The following is a 17666-nucleotide window of genomic DNA, read 5'->3' as shown; positions in this document are numbered from 1 at the left end:
GGGCAGAAGGCTGGTGGTCGTTTTGTGTTATGGTGGGACATGCATCACTTTTATAGACACTCAATCCTTCCCTGGAAAAGTATCTTTAAATGGATATTGAAAGGCGAAGTCCAGGTCAAATTAGCCAGAATGTCTGCTGTAAACAGATATGGATGAGTGCTCCATGCAGTCTGGAACAGTCTATATGCTAAGTTTAAGTGTATCTGTGCTTCTCACTGCCACAGTGAATGAAAACACACGGTGCTGCATAGGCTTTCTGTTGCTTTTCAGCTCAGTCAAACAGGTGAATAGAGCCAAACATGTATGACGTGACGATATCATCATGAAACGTTGCCAGTTAATTCCTTACATTAAAGAAGAGAGTCTTTGTATTACAATTCAGAAATACTTATATAACAAAATATACAAATGAAGCAATATATCTAACCAGTTATGCCTACATTTGGATCTCTTTAAGAGGAGTGTTTATGGAAAGTTGTATTGATGTGCTTTTGGAAGTTTGAGTTTTGTGTTTCAGAGTATTAAAACTGTTTTTATATTTTGGACCTTTCATTTAGACTAGTTTAAAAGAAGACATGCTATGGAGCTACATAACCTCCTAATTCTGCCGTCAAGAACGGACGCAGCGGAAGAAAGGACGCTCCAGACATGGCAAGACTTTTTAATCAGGTTTTGAGAAGAAAAAAGTTACACATGTTGCTATGGTGGTTGTTTATTTCACTACTTTACACCTGGAGTCACCAGGGACCCTGTTGATTGTCTATGTACTGTATGTACAAAAGGTCGGTAGGATGAGGGATATATACAGTATCTCACAAAAGTGAGTACACCCCTCACATTTCTTCAAATATTTCATTATATCTTTTCATGGGACAACACTGAATAAATGACACTTTGATACAATGTAAAGTAGCGTGTGTACAGCTTATATAACAGTGTAAATTTACTGTCCCCTCAAAATAACTCGACACACAGCCATTAATGTCTAAACTGCCGGTTACAAAAGTGAGTACACCCCTGAGTTAAAATGTCCAAATTGGGCCCAAAGTGTCAATATTTTGTGTGGCCACCATTATTTTCCAGCACTACCTTAACCCTCATGGGCATGGAGTTCACCAGAGCTTCACAGGTTGCCACTGGAATCCTCTTCCACTCATTCATGACAACATCATGGAGCTGGTGGATACTGGAGACCTTGCGCTCCTCCATCTCCTGTTTTCAGAAGCCCCAAAAATGCTCAATAGGGTTTAGGTCTGGGGACATGCTTGGCCAGTCCATAACCTTTACCCTGAGCTTCTTTAGCAAGGCAGTGGTCGTCTTGGAGGTGTGTTTGGGGTCATTATCATGTTGCAGTACTGCCCTGCGGCCCAGTTTATGAAGGGAGGGGATCATGTTCTGCTTCAGTATGTCACAGTACATGTTAGCATTCAATGAACTGTAGTTCCCCACTGCTGGCAGCACTCATGCAGCCCCAGACCATGACACTCCAACCACCATGCTTGACTATAGGCAAGACACACTTGTCTTTGTACTCCTCACCTGGTTGCCACCACACACACTTGACACCATCTGAACCAAATAAGTTTATCTTGGTCTCATCAGACCACAGGACATGGTTGCAGTGATCCATGTCCGTAGTCTGCTTGTCTTCAGCAAACTGTTTGTGGGCTTTCTTTTGCATCATCTTTAGAAAAGGCTTCCTTCTGGGACGACAGCCATGCAGACCAGTATGATGCAGAGTGCGGCGTATGGTCTGAGCATTGACAGGTTGACCCCCAACCCCTTCAAGACCTGCAGCAATGCTGGCAGTATTCATATGTCTATTTTCCAAAGCCAACCTCTTGGTATGACGCTGAAAACGTGCACTCAACCTTCTTAAACTGGGCCGCAGGGCAGTATTGCAACATGATAATGACCCTAAACACACCTCCAAGACGACCACTGCCTTGCTAAAGAAGCTCAGGGTAAAGGTTATGGACTGGCCAAGCATGTCTCCAGCCATAAACCCTATTGAGCATCTTTGGGGCTTCTGAAAACGGGAGATGGAGGAGCGCAAGGTCTCTAATATCGACCAACTCCATGATGTTGTCATGAATGAGTGGAAGAGGATTCCAGTGGCAACCTGTGAAGCTCTGGTGAACTCCATGCCCATGAGGGTTAAGGTAGTGCTGGAAAATAATGTTGGCCACACAAAATATTGACACTTTGGGCCCAATTTGGACATTTTAACTCAGGGGTGTACTCACTTTTGTTGCCTTCAGTTTAGACATTAATGGCTGTGTGTCGAGTTATTTTGAGGCGACAGTAAATTTACACTGCTATACAAGCTGTACACTGACTACTTTACATTATATCAAAGTGTCATTTCTTCAGTGTTGTCCCATGGAAAGATATAAAGAAATATTTGAAGAAATGTGAGGGGTGTACTCACTTTTGTGAGATACTGTATATATTATATATTTATTTATATTTATATATATTTTTTACAGCTCTTAAACTAACACGGTATGAAGGGGATTGACAAAGTGTTGCAGGGTGAAAGAAAAAAACAGCCAGGACGACAGCCGTATGTAATGTTGTAATGCTTTAACACACCAGTGCTTTGATATAAATGTGAACACCAGCATGCTAACATGCTAAAAATTACAATGCTACCATGCTGATGTAAAGCAGGTACAGCAATGAGCATCTTAGTTTGACAAATTAGAATACTGATATGTGCTAATTATCATTAAATCAAAAGTACATTTTAGGATGATCGATTAGTTAAACTGTTCTCAAAACTAAAGGAATCGACGATTAATATTTTGACCTGAAAGAAAAGTCAGATAATTACTATCCACATAGGAGTCAGGAGGTGATAAGCAAAGCCCTAAATTAATAATCAAAATGAATATTCAGTGATTTATTTTTATTTATTTTTAATTTTTTTGTGACTGACTGTCTTTACATACATACAGCAAAGTAGTTTTTTCTGTTTGTTCTATATTTAACTTTCAAAGCATGTGATGCTACAGATGTTTCCTTCTGCTTAGGAACATAGTGCAAAGAAATCAAGATGTAATGTGCTGCATGTCGTCATTAACAACGAGTTAATACAAATATATATCAAAGGTAAAATATTTTGTAAAATACAAAATAATTTCTGTCCTAAAATACTGTACGTTGAAAATGTGGCCGGTGACTGCTTGAAGACTCACCCTGCGTTCCAAACCTCATACCTCCATACTATTTAGTATGCCCAAAAAAGATTTAGGATGTCCCAATACAAACACATCAATTATAGTATGCTGAAAATACATAAATGCCTAACTAACTCCAATAGAATTTTTGAGTATTTGTCTTTATTTCTCGATATGATAAAAAAAAAATCCTTATTTGATTTTCTTTTCTCTCCAGTGGCTCTAAAACCCTTCTGTACTTTAGTATGTAGTGTAGTAAAAAGAAAAAGTATGTGATTTGGAACGCAGGGTCTCTCTCTGAAATGTCCCCAGTAACAGAAGGGTGGGTTATCCCTATAGTTGAAGAATATTTTCCAACGTTAAAATACTGTTGATTTCTCACATGGTCAAAAAACATATTGTACAAACAGGCTGCATAGAAAGGGAAGTTGTTAGACAAGATAAACAGTGATGAAAATACCTTTTGTCTATCACTGTTCCATTTCCTGCCTCATGGAGAGAGGATCATTAAAAAGGAGTGTGCTATTAACAACAACACATCAAAGGCAAAGTCATTTCCCTTTTGGATTTAAAAATCTTGAATCAAGGTGTGTCCAAAAATAACTTCCTTAATGGGAAAGGTAATAGAAATCAGGCAGACAGATGAGAATGAAAAGTCCTGGGGGCAAGGGCTTATACCATGAAACTGAAAAAAAACACAGCTTTTCTTAACGCTTGAAACAGGGGTAAAGGCTAGATAAAGGAACCTATCTTCTCCGTAACCACATTCACATGAATATTGAAGTGAGGAATTGTGCATATTTCTCATGTCACAAGGCAGAACACCAGTAAAAGAAATCCAGAAATCATATATTTATGAAAGTCATTACGACGATGAATGAGAGATATCCATACTAACACCTGATAATTACATCAGATTTCCGATTTTTTCAAAGAAACACATGATATGGACTATATGGCGGCAAATAACAGAAATACCAGTTCACAAACACGTGTGGTAGATTAAAAAAAGATACATTCGCCCACCACTCTGTTCATATCTAAGAAAAAAATAAGAAAAAAACGTATTAGCTAGGTTATTAATGTAATCTGAATAAAAATGGCTCCGTTTGCTGATGTGTGTCTGTCTCCTTTAAAGTGACTGACAGAGTTCCCCTTCACCCCCTGGTGGTGTGTGATACTTTGAATAAGGACCCATGGACAACATGACCCCAATAAATAGTTCCATCTATTAACACTGTGTAGGCAGAATTGGGCGATATTGACTGGGGTCAAATTGACCCAGATACATTTGTATTTTTAAAAAGCACAAATCAAAAGGGAATCAGAAAACAATTATATGAAGTCATTGGGGACAGAGTGATTGACAAAATGACGAATTTTTTAAAGATATATATAGAAATATGACAAAAGGTTGACCTTGTAATCGACAGCCCTAATATACAGTGTGTGTATATATATATATATATATACACATATTAGGGCTGTCAAATTAACATGTTAATTTCGATTAATTAATCACAGAAAAATGTACGCGATTAAAAAAATTAACGCAGATTAATCGCACTTCTATAATGCCCTTTGACCCGGTGCAAAAGTGCTGCGCATATGCACCTGAAGCTTGCATACACAGCCCGCACGGGTAGAAGGGAGAAAAGTAAAGAGAGAAGCAGGGGAAAGGGCGGGGCCGAGGGCTCTATGGACGGTTTATGGGATGCTTCGGGCAAATAAGCATGAAGGGAGGAAGACATCTTACTTTATTCTCCGCAGTGTCTGTGATTTAGTGGGTGCAACAATGTATAGGTTCAAAACAGTATCTCTCAATCGTCCTCCGTGTGTCTCAATTTTGTTTGCTAGCTGTCTCGTCTCCCGCGTAAACCGACACCCGCCCCGTGTGTGTGTGTGTGTGGCAGTGGAGCGCTGTCTGTTGTGGAGACAGAAGTTACGAGAGACGGAGAGCGAGAGAGAGAGAGAAACAAACTGTAGCAGGCTATACAGCCGTTTATAAACAGGTATAAAAGTGTGATTAATTTAGATTAATTAATCACAGAGCCTGTAATTCATTAGATACATTTTTTTAATCGCTTGACAGCCCTAATATATATATATATATATATATATATATATATATATATATATGGTAACACTTTACAATAAGGTTACATAAAAAAGAGTAGTTACTGTTTGGTTTTTTTGAACAGTAACTACTCTTTTTGTCTTGATTTCAGTTGCGACATTCAGATGGCAGGTTCAGAATTTGGCATAAACAACATGAAAGTATGGATCCATCCTGCCATGCACCATCAACCATGCCATGTTCAAAGTCACCTAAACTGTTATGAGAGCTCGAAGGTTGGACCCAAAAGCAGAACAGACCCCAGGTAGTCAGTTAGAACAATGTTTATTTAGGCAGGCTGGCAGGTTACAGGATGGCTGAATGGCGTGGCGAGCTGAGGCAAGTGGATATCCAGAAACAGCAGGAAACGTGAACAGCGGAGGCAACTGGCACGGAGGGAAAAAAGGAGCAGAGTTAAGACAAACTCAAACTGAAGACTAGGAAGAAAACAACAAACAAAGAAATCCGAATCTCGGATCATTACCGCTCTGGAACGTAGTATCTCTGGCGCTGAATGACTGGAGTCCACAGGCTTAAGTAGAGAGATCCTGATTAGCCAACGATCTACACCTGGAGCAGTCTGCCCAGGAGTGCTGCCACGCCCACATGCCAACAGAGACAGACAATGGAAAAACACACAGAGGAGGAGGGGAGACTGCCGAGTCGAGAGTCATGACAGTACCCCCCCCCCCCCTCAACGACCGCCTCCAGGCGGTCTACCAGGCTTGTCTGGGTACCTGGCATAGAACTCCCGGAGGAGTGTGGGGTCCAAGATGAGGCCCCTGGCGATCCAGCTCCTCTCCTCTGGCCCATAACCCTCCCAGTCCACCAAGTACTAGTAGCCCCTCCCTCTGCGCCGAACGTCCATCACCCGGCTGACCGTGAAGGCCGGGTGACCATCAATGAGACGGGGGGGTGGTGGGGCGACGGTAGGCAGGCACAACTCACTAGTGGTGACTGGCTTTAGTTGGGAGACGTGAAAAGTGGGGTGAATCCTGAGAGACAGGGGAAGCTTAAGGCGAATGGCAGCAGGATTAATGACCCTATCGACCTCAAATGGTCCAATATACCGGGGAGACAGCTTCCTGGACTCAACACTAAGGGGAATGTCCCTGGAGCTAAGCCAAACCCTTTGGCCAGGTACGTACACGGGGGCAGGGATCCGCCGCCGATCAGCCAACCTCTGATTCTGTTCCCTAGTACGCAGGAGAGCCGCTCTGGAATCCCTCCAGATCCTGCGGATCCTACGCACGTTGTGCTGAACAGAGGGCATGGCGATCTCGCTCTCCTGAGTGGGAAAGAGAGGTGGTAAGTAGCCCAGAGATGCTTCAAACGGTGTCATACCTGTAGCAGCCGACTGGTGGGATAGGTGGCGCCAGGCAGCAGGTCGATGGCGCAGTCGTAAGGTCTGTGAGGAGGTAAGGACAAGGCCCGGTGCTTGCTGAACACCTCGGCCAGGTCGTGATACTCCCGAGGAACAGAGGACAAGTCAGGGGGTTCTGGTGAGGCAACACACTCCTTAACGGAACTTGGGGGCTGCGCTGATCTGAGAAATGTAGCATGGCAGAAAGAGCTCCAACTAGCTATCTTCCCAGTGGCCCAGTCAATCACAGGGTTATGTACCTGTAGCCACGGAAGCCCGAGCACTAAGGGAGCATGTGTGGAGGGCATAACATGGAACGTTATCCTCTCTCTGTGGTTGCCAGCCAACAGGAGAGGCAACTGCTGTGTTTGCTCAGAAATAAGGGCCAAAACCTCACCATTGAGTGCATTAACTTTGAGCGGTGGAACAATGGGATTGGTGACTATCTGACAGTGCTTCACAAAACTAGCGTCAAGTAGGGGAGAACGGGGTAAGTAGGCACACTTTTTACTCTAGTGAGAATTGCTCATCACCAAAACATCTGTCAATAGCCATTCCTACATTAAATTGAAGCTTAAGGTGTTGGCTAGAAATGTGTGTCTCTCTTTTTTTCCAACTTATTGTAATGAAGAAGTAATTTACCATCAAAGACACTCTGACACATTGTGACAACCAACCCCATCAAGGGGTCGGTTGTCACACACTATGGGGTTGTTTGTCACAATGTTATCTTAATGGGAAAAATCTTAAAAAAAAGGCAAGGAGGCAGAACCAAATTTGAATGTTTAATTGCATTGTCAAGTTGACAAATAGGCCTACATAACGTTCTGTAGCCTTGGCAGCTGGTCTAGTTTGGGATGCACTGGGTTGTTTTGATTTTGTTGCCCTTTTTTCTTTTGCTTGCTAGCTGCCTTTTCCTGCTCTATTCTTTCCTTCTCTGGGGTGTCAGTGAGGATACAGCTTGACAATTTCTTTCGTTATTGGGTTCCTTTTCTGGCTGCAGCCTTGAGATAACATGTGACAACCAACCCCCCATAAAATTTGACGACCAACCCCAACTTGAATTTCTTGCTAGCATCAAGGCCAACAACCATCTGACAACTAATTAGCTTGCTAACCACAATCTAAACTATAGTTTACCCTTCACACTTTCTGAGGGTAACAAGTATTTTGTTATAAACCCATTGTGTAAAAGCCTAGAAGAAAAATACTGAGAAGCAAAATATTTTGAATTTGACATGAAAAACACAAAACATCCTCTCACCTGAAATGCAGCTGTCTTCCTCCAAGGAAGTCTATGTATGTGACCTCTGATCCCAATTCTGGACCTTTTTTATATCAACATTTCAGAGCTAGCGCGCTCTGGTGGCGAGATATAACGAATGTGACATCCAACCCATGTGACAAATTACCCCGTTCTCCCCTATATTAGAGTCAGACCCTGAATCAACTAGGGCCGTAAGTTGATAAGTATTCCCGTTAAGGAAAATACTAGCTTCAATGTTAATGCGTCTTCGGGGCAAACAGGGCAATACTGTGCTACTCACCAGAACCCCGTCTGCGACTGGTGAGGGCTTGGGTTTAACCGGTGGGGGCACCTAGCCCGTTGATGTCCAGGTTCTCCACAGAAGAGGCACAATCCACCCTCGAATCTCCTATTCCGTTCGGAGGGCGCGAGCCGGTTCCGACCCAACTGCATGGGCTCCTCTGTAGACGACGGAGGAAGAGCAGGAAACCCAGGCGACTCACTGGTGCGATGGCTGGAGGCATGTCCAGCATCCGCTGCAGGGGAATGAAAGGGTCCAAGAGAGCGACCGGTCTTTTCCCTACGACGCTCTCTGAGGCGATTGTCCAGTCTAATAGCTAGAGCTATGAGTTCATCTAAATCAGCTGACTCATCTCGCACAGCTAACTCGTCTTTAACGGAATCAACTAACCCGCTGAGAAACACCCCCTGTAACGCCTCGTCGTTCCACCTCGTCTCTACTGCTAATGCCCTGAACTCCACCGAATATTCTGCAACACTGCGAGCCCCCTGTCGTAGTTGAAGTAGGCGCTTAGTAGCGTCCATACCCCGGACCGGATGGTCAAAAACCTTCTTCATTTCAGCTACGAAGCTAGGAAACGAAAAACATACGGCGGACTGCCTCTCCCACATTGCAGACGCCCAAGTCAAAGCATGTCCAGAAAGTAAGCCTATGACGTAACTAATCTTGGCTCGGTCTGAGGCATACGAGCTGGGTTGTAGTTCAAAAACTAAAGAGCACTGGAGGAGAAACGACTTGCATACCCCAAAACTCCCGGCATAGCGCTCCGGTGTGGAGACACGAGGCTCTCGGGCAGGTGGAGGGACAGGTGCTGGACCTGGGTCGCGTTGAGCAGGAGCTAGATGCATGACGACTCCGTGGAGCTGTCCTCCCAACGCCGCCAGGTTCGTGGTGAGTTCCCCCAGCGAGGAGATAACGTCCCGGAGGGCCATCTCATGTTGTCCCACCAGAGTGCCTTGTGCTGCCACCGCTTGGCGTAGCCTGTCTGTCTCCGCTGGGTCCATGTTGGCCAGAGTATTCTGTTATGAGAGCTCGAATGTTGGACCCAAAAGCAGAACAGACCCCAGGTAGTCAGTTAGAACAATGTTTATTTAGGCAGGCTGGCAGGTTACAGGATGGCTGAATGGCATGGCGAGCTGAGGCAAGTGGATATCCAGAAACTCGCAGGCAGGCGAGCAGGAAACGTGAACAGCGGAGGCAACTGGCACGGAGGGAAAAAAGGAGCAGAGTTAGGACAAACTCAAACTGAAGACTAGGAAGAAAACCGCTCATTACCGTCATTACCGCTCTGGAACGTAGTATACTCTGGCGCTGAATGACTGGAGTCCACAGGCTTAAGTAAAGAGATCCTGATTAGCCAACGATCTACACCTGGAGCAGTCTGCCCAGGAGTGCTGCCACGCCCACATGCCAACAGAGACAGACAATGGAAAAACACACAGAGGAGGAGGGGAGACTGCTGAGTCGAGAGTCATGACATAAACCCCCTTTCTTCCCCATTCTGATGCTCGGTTTGACTTCAGTACATTGTTTTGACCACGTCCAAATGCATAAACGCATTAAATTGCTGCCATGTGATTGGCTGATTAGCTTTTTGTTTTTATAAGCCATTGAACAGGTGTACCTAATAAAGTGGCCGGTGAGTGGCCGGTATGTATGTATGTATAGAGAGAGAGAATGAGTCATGCATGGTTTTATTAATCCTGCTTTCTTTTGATCAAAAGCAGCAAATGTCTCTCAAATATCTCAGTATTATTAGTGTTCCATTTGACATGATTATCCACCCACGATAAACTAGCTAAAAACAAGCATGTCACAACCACAGCAAAGCCAAAGGAAAAGTCTCTCCCTACACACAAAGAGAAGCCTGGAGAGACTCACATTTTAGTGAAATAGTCACTACTCAAAAACCCCAGCAGTTCTACTTCTTGACCAAAGAGTGTGTTCTTCTGGTTGTCCTCACACATTCTGTCCACAGTGGCTCCAGACAGAGAGCGCTGCCATTAAACTGATATCAGCAGATAGGTCAATGTATATTTTCTGCTCCACTTAAAGCTTCACTGCTGTAGAAATTGCCCTTTCTTCCTGAAAGGAAGCACAACACACAAACAGAGAGAGAATTGACAGGTGTGGCTCTGTGTGTGTGTGTGTGTGTGTGTGTGTGTGTGTGTGTGTGTGTGTGTGTGTGTGTGTGTGTGTGTGTGTGTGTGTGTGTGTGTGTGTGTGTGTGTGTGTGTGTGTGTGTGTGTGTGTGTGTCATTGTGTAACATCTACATGTGCCAGAAAAAAGTTGAGGCAAATCAATACTTGGATTTGATTGGAGGTGAGGCTTGTGATGTGATATGGATGTGTAGACCGTTTCAACACACACAAACACATTAAGACACACTCATACATTTGTTTTGCTGTATGAAATAAAGGAAGACACTGGGCAGTCACCATGGTTTGAACCACTGTAAGCTTTTGCCCATTGCTAAATTGTATTTTCTTATTTTGTTCACTGTATATTTCTCCTATGTCAGGGGTGGAGAAAGACACCAAAAAGATGTGACCGCATTGGGATGCTTATAAACTGAGAATGACTAAGAAATTCATTTCAACCCAAAAATCATTTCCAGAACCCTTTTCTATTTGGATTTGTCTCTGATTCAGGCTTCTGAACACACCATTGCAAGTTGTATGATAAAGTTGGTCTGTCTTCCTTATATACCCGTAGAAAGGAACACTGGTATATTTTTCTTCATGAGGCAATTTAGCACGACCTGCCTCCTTATTTGTGTTCTCTACTGGCTCCTAGAACAAACAGTTCTCGTAACACTCTAGCTGCTAGAGTCTAGCATTATCATTATGTTTAACGTTCATCGGACCTGCACCACGTTTGGTGAAAGTACCTTCAAATCTTTTGCACCCTCATCGTGGTGTAAACTACATGATCACCTTAAACTGGAATCCCTAATCACCATGAACAATTACAAAAGCAGGATTAAGGACAATTTGACCAACAAACTGTACATGTCCGGTTACTGAGCACTGACTTGCTTTTGTGGTGGCGGATTTTGCATATGATGTATGTCTGGACTCAAATGTTAGAATGCTTATTAATGAAATAGGAAACATTTGCTACAGGCCTGTATAAAACATACATTGACTGTGTTTTAGTGTAAACTGATTAACTGAAATGTAGTTTCAACCATCCCCCTCAATCTCCCGAGTGGAGCCAGCCTGACTATACATTTGAAAGGTGACAATGTTCCTGCAGACAGCCTCCTGCTGTTCTGGGGCAGCCTGCCCCACCCACGATTATAATATGAATGTATATCTCAAGCCCTGTCTGTCTCCCAACCTGTCTTCCCCTCCTTCCCCTCACCCAGCCTACCTGTCTGTCTCTCAATTACCTGTCCTTAAATAGTCCATGATTTTGAGTGAACTTTGTCACTCTTTGCTGCACGTTACATGTGTTGGAACTAGTGACCTCTCCGCGGAGAATTCTTGCTATTCTTGATTGAAAATAAACCTGATGCTATACACTATATCACCGTTTTGCTTGACTTTTCTTACCACACTTTAAATGCAATTTATGCTTTATTGTGATTTGTCTTATTGTGTTTTGTGTGTCTTGTATTTTATCTTATTTTAAATGTGCATTTTTTTGTTAATGAGACTCCCTTGAAAATGAGATTTTATCTCAATGGGAATATTCCTGGTTAAATAAAGGTTAAAGAAAACCAAAACATCTAAGTAGCTGGAGCAAAGCATACATGGTAGGGATTTACTGTAATGTGGCGGCATTAGAGCTCCCTAAAGATATCAAAGGAAGAGGGAAAGTACATAACATACAGTATGCACATATGACTTTATGCAGTGATACATCATCAAATGTGAAGACAGTAATGAGAAGACATATGACAATGACCTCTCTGCCTTATTATCCATCAAGAAGCTAGTCCGGTATTTCTCCGTCCGTGGCCCCTTTTCCTCCCCTCTATTTGAGCTGGATCCCATAATGCACTGTTAGCATGTTCAGTGGCATAGGCAGTTTATTGTGAGTATTGCTTGTTTCAGCACTTCGCTGACACTATGTATATTATATACTCTTAAACATTCCATCATCCCAAAGGAAATTTGGTCCAAGTTAAATGATCCCTGTCTTTGCTTATCACCACTCACCTTCGTGAAGAAGCAAGCACGTGCTAAATGAGCTGAAGAATGGAGAGGCCCCTAATAAGAGCTGGATTGATCTGTGAGAACACACTGATTGACACATTTCTCCCATGGGGTGGGTCAGGGGCAGCATGCATTAACACGCAAATGCAGTGGTCAAGTTAGCAAACTTAGTACTTGATCAGAAGGCACAGAAACAGCCCTAAACGCTATAGAACACACAGCCTCTTAGCATGTAGAGAGACACTTTGGGGGGAGCTTTGAGAGCCAGTGGGGAGGAGAGAAGATGGAGCATTTAACCTCGACTATAAAACACACAGAGAGTGGGCCCACACTGTATGGGGAAATGTAGGCATTTACCTCTGTGGGGGGGTGAGGGGGGGGCACCACTGAGAATATGAGCAATGATCTCAGGTTGTGTGTGTGTGTGTGTGTGTGTGTGTGTGTGTGTGTGTGTGTGTGTGTGTGTGTGTGTGTGTGTGTGTGTGTGTGTGTGTGTGTGTGTTAGGGTGCGTGCATTTGAATTTGCAAGCACGTGTCCCTGCATCTGCATGTTGCTATAGCCATGTGTCCATGGGGTACGAATGTGTTTGCTGATATCCATTTGCGTATGTTTATGTGCACACACTCACGATTGGGCTGTTTTTTTTTTTTTAAGTGTGCTTGCATGGTGCGCAGTCGGCAGAGAGGTGGGGGTTAAGCTGGTGCAGAGGCTCCTGTAATGAGTAAGCATTGGGTGGCCGGGGCTAAGATAAATGGCGGGGGCCTGCCACTAGTGCAGCAGTCAGCAGGATGCACCAGGGCCGCAGGCTTGTTTGTGCCAAATGGAGCTCGCAAAATATCAAAGGCCAGCCATCCAGAAGACGCAAGCGTCTGACAAATTTTAAATTAGCCAGAAAGAGAGAAGTGGGTGGGGGAGGGGGGGAGGTTATAGGGTGAGATGGAACCAGAGAAGGAATACTGTGGGGGTGGGGGGGACACACACACAAGGTACACACTGTAAAAATTCTAAATCTTACCAGCATTTAAGTCTCATATCTAATACAAATATCTCACTGCCATCGGTGTTTGAGTGTGTGTATAAAATGTGTTAAGATATGAAAAGCGCTTTGGAAGTGCATTGTGAAGCGCCTTGTGACCCTGGTCTGTGAAGGGCGCTCTATAAATAAGGCTTACTTACTTACTTACTTACTTACTTACTTACTTACTTACTTACTTACTTACTTACTTACTTACTTACTTACTTACTTTATACAGAATACATTCAACTAACAAGCAACATTTCAGTGAGATATAGGGACTTGTGAGTTCAATACGCTTGAATTGAAAATGAGGTTTACAAGGCTGGATTACTGTAACACAAAAGCTCTTCCTATTACTAGTAACAAATGATAAATATATTTTTTTTCTAGCTAAACACAAGATACATCTCATCTTTAAAATGATAAAACATCGCTTCTTATCTTCGCTACGATCTTATTTGAAATAGGCAATCATCTAAAATCTAGAACACTATCAAAAATATAAAACTTGAAAAAAGTTAAATTAGACTAGAAGTTAAGAGAATTATTCAGACAATTCGGGGAAGAATACTGCTTTCAAGCATCACAGGCATATTATGATACATACAACTTCCTAATACTGGTAAAATATATATCTCAAACGAGTTTTCCCAGCTTATTTTAAGATCTCATCTTGAATCCATTGTCAGATTTTCTTTACTTACTGTATTTTTAAATAGGCATTTTTTTCCAGTGCAAAAATATTGTGTGGGTAGATGGGGGTAGGTGGGGAAAAGCAAAAGAAATGGAGGGATTGGATGTGAGGAAGTGTGAGAGGGTGAATGAATGCGACGGACAAGGAGAAAAAAAGACTAACTGATGCAATCTCTTGTCATCCAACGATATCCATAATGCCCTCTTCCCCCACTCATGGCTCTCTTCTTGTGCCGTGGTAATCGCCGGGGCCATTATTATCATTATTTGCCGGCGAGGCTGTTATTATTCCAACTGCATAGTTACAGGAATTGCTCAGTCGGGTTGGGGAGGGGGGCAACATAAACACACAAACAAACACATGAGTGAAACATACACAAGCGAATATACGGGCAGACTCTCATATTTCTATGTGTTCATGGTTTTTTATGTGTGTTTGTGGGTCAGTGTGAGGGAACCATTGTTGTCCAGATTGTTAGAAACATTGTAGTCCGGCTGTGTCAAGACAAACGCTTGTCTCTCAGGATGGGGCGCAGTGTGGCAGGGCAGGACTGCTCAGCGGCAGTGGTCGACCCAAGACCCAAGAGTGCATGCCATATAAATGTGCTGGAGCTTCTGGCTGTGCAACTTCAAGGCATCTGCATCTGTAAGGCAGGCATGGACAGGTCTGGTCTGACAAGAGCTCCACTGTTTCCCAGGGAATCACCAGGGAGGCACCAGGTCCACACGGCTTCCCGAGGTGCTGCGGCCGTCAGGGGAACTGTACTGAATGCCAGGTCACCGTCAACCAGGATGCACTATTAGAACAGGCTGAACTGTTCTCCAACTGAAACGTGCTTCCACGCAACCACCTTAACCAGCCCATCCAGCTGGCATGCTTTGACCCCCCATCTGAGGAGGGTAGGTCTAAGCTTCTGTGCCAGGTGCCGGCTCTTAGGGCTTGTATTTCTGCTACCGCCTGTATTCGACAGTCAAAGCAGCTATTTGTTTGCCATGGTGGGACTAAGAGGGGTCATGCTCTATCCCAGCAAAGGCTGTCCCACTGGATTGTTGACACTCAACCTTGAGGTGCCACTCAACCATCAGTGTCTGAACATCATGGCGCTTCCCTGAGAGGGGTGCCTCTGGGGACCACCGGTTCTATGAATCCTGGATGACCGCCAGATTTGAAAGTCTCTCAAAATTCTTGTGTTTTCGCGAAAGATTCTGGCAACAGATCCTCTGTCGACATTGCAGTATATAGCCTACCAGTGTCGCGTGGGGGTCACAGGTGACTTTGTTGGTGTAACAGATATATCCAGTGCTTAACGCACCGGTCATCCAGAATTCATTGAACCGTAGTTACATACGTAACTCTACACTTTATCTAAAACATTATTTCCATTTCATTGACTTACACAACAAGGTTTACTGGTCCGACCATCAGAAATGGGGACAGTACAACCCAGCTTGTGTGATCCGCTGTACCTACTGAGCCACAACTTTGTTTAGTGAGGCGCCAACATGTTGACTATAATGGTCAGACTGAACCACAACAGTAATGTTACGGGCAGTACAACGGAAACAATAAGCTGAGAGAAGCATTGACGTGGAATAATTGTGACATCATCTTTTGCTCAGTTGCTGATGTGAAAATATTGCTTTGTGAGACTGTTAAAAAAAGCTTTATTGCTTCGTGGCATGATATACAGAACACAACCACAGCATGCAGTTATTCATAGCTTTTCAGTCTTGTCCTGCTCAAAACGTCAACATCTGAATTTCAATGAGATGATTGTTAAAGCCTGATTGAGTATACTTTGCCCTCCTCCTTCATTCCTCTGAGAATGCATGTAACTATAGACGTGGTTCTTGTATACAAACGGCACTGTAGCCAGGGGGCAAAACCCGGATTCGGTAGCTGTCAACTGATATTATCAGTGAAGATGCGGTATTGTTTGTAACTTCTCATTGATTCATTTGTCATAACATGACATTTAACTAAAATCCATTTGTCTTTGCATCACAATTCAGAAAAAAACTTAATGAAATGTCCATATATTCACTAAACTCACCCGGTTGCGTTGGTTGTTGGGGGTGTTTACAACAGGAGGTGGTAACGTTATTTCACAAAGTTAACCAAGTCAAAGTAAAACATTTTAATTACGAGGCTTATAAACGGTCTGCCACATGTATTTTTATAGAAGGAAAAATAAATGACCGCCAATGTTATACTTTACATGACACGTAGGACAGTTAGCAGCTATATAGTCTAGTAAGCTATGATGTGGCACAGAAACCCGTCTACAGTGGCCTATATGGAAAGGGAAAAATACTGCTCACTTAAAATTCAGCACTCTCGTAGCATACAACATGTGCTACAATCTTAGTGTTTTTCACACAGTCTCAGTGCCCCCCCCTCCCCTCCCCCTCATGTTGTCTAAATGAGACTGCTGGGCCCACCTAGTAAAATAGTTTTCTTTTCACTAATGTCAATTTACAGCCTAGCAAGAGCTCTCCCTCTCCTAATCTTTTCCTACTCATTACACACAATTGCCAGGGCGTTCAGCTATAGGGTGCCGATTGGTTGCTTGCAGTTTGTGCAGCGAGGGGTGCCGTGATTGTTTATTATTTATTTATTGTTTATTCATTTACACCGGTGCACTTTCCCTCCCCCCCCCCCCCCCCACAACACACACACACACACACTCGACTTTCCCCGTTTCAACACCCACACTCCACTCCAGTCCCATATGCAGAGCCATAGTCTGCATTTTCTATGAATAATCAAAGTGGCGCTAAAGCATGTGGATCCACTTCCCTGGTTCTGTTTTTCCTGAGCATTCTGACCGCTTTCTGAAGGACACCTCTTAAAGCTAGAGTGTGTGTGTGTGTGTGTGTCTGTTTGTATTTGTGTGTGTGTGTGTGTGTGTGTGTGTGTGTGTGTGTGTGTGTGTGTGTGTGTGTGTGTGTGTGTGTGTGTTTGTGTAGACTTCCAGGGTAACACTTTATTTCAATCGTCGTTTTCAACATTTATAACCAGTATCTTTACACATAATGCATAGTTTATAAAACACTATAATATGATTATAAGCAGATACAAGGACATCATTCAGGTTTGAATAAATGGATGCATCAGCCACTGTAACACTACACTTCCTATGCAGGCTTGTTCTTAATACTGACAAAACTAAATATATGTGTTTCTCCAGAGCAAGAACTACACATTTTAATGATCTTAATATTTATACAAATAATGGATCTCCAATTGAAAGAGTCACTGAATATAAATATCTCGGCATCTGGATAGATGAAAAACTCTCTTTTACATTTCACATAAAAAATCTTGTCTGTCGTCTGCGACAAAAGATTTGATATTTTTATAGGAACAAAGCCACCTGCCCGTTTTTCAGTAGGAAAAGGATTATATCGAGGCAGTTTTTATGTCTGTCCTTGATTACGGTGATGTGGTTTATCGGCATGCATCTCATTCATGTCTTAAACTCCTAGACTCTGTTTTTTTTTGCATTAAGGTTCATTACAGGAGATGCTTATGACACTCACCATTGTGTTTAATATGAAAATGTTGGGTGGTCCTCTCTT

Source organism: Ammodytes marinus (genome assembly GCF_949987685.1).
Source record: "Ammodytes marinus genome assembly, chromosome: 3".
Taxonomy (NCBI): Eukaryota; Metazoa; Chordata; class Actinopteri; order Uranoscopiformes; family Ammodytidae; genus Ammodytes; species Ammodytes marinus.
The sequence above is the reverse complement of the archived record's forward strand: the minus strand, read 5'-3'. Positions refer to the sequence as shown.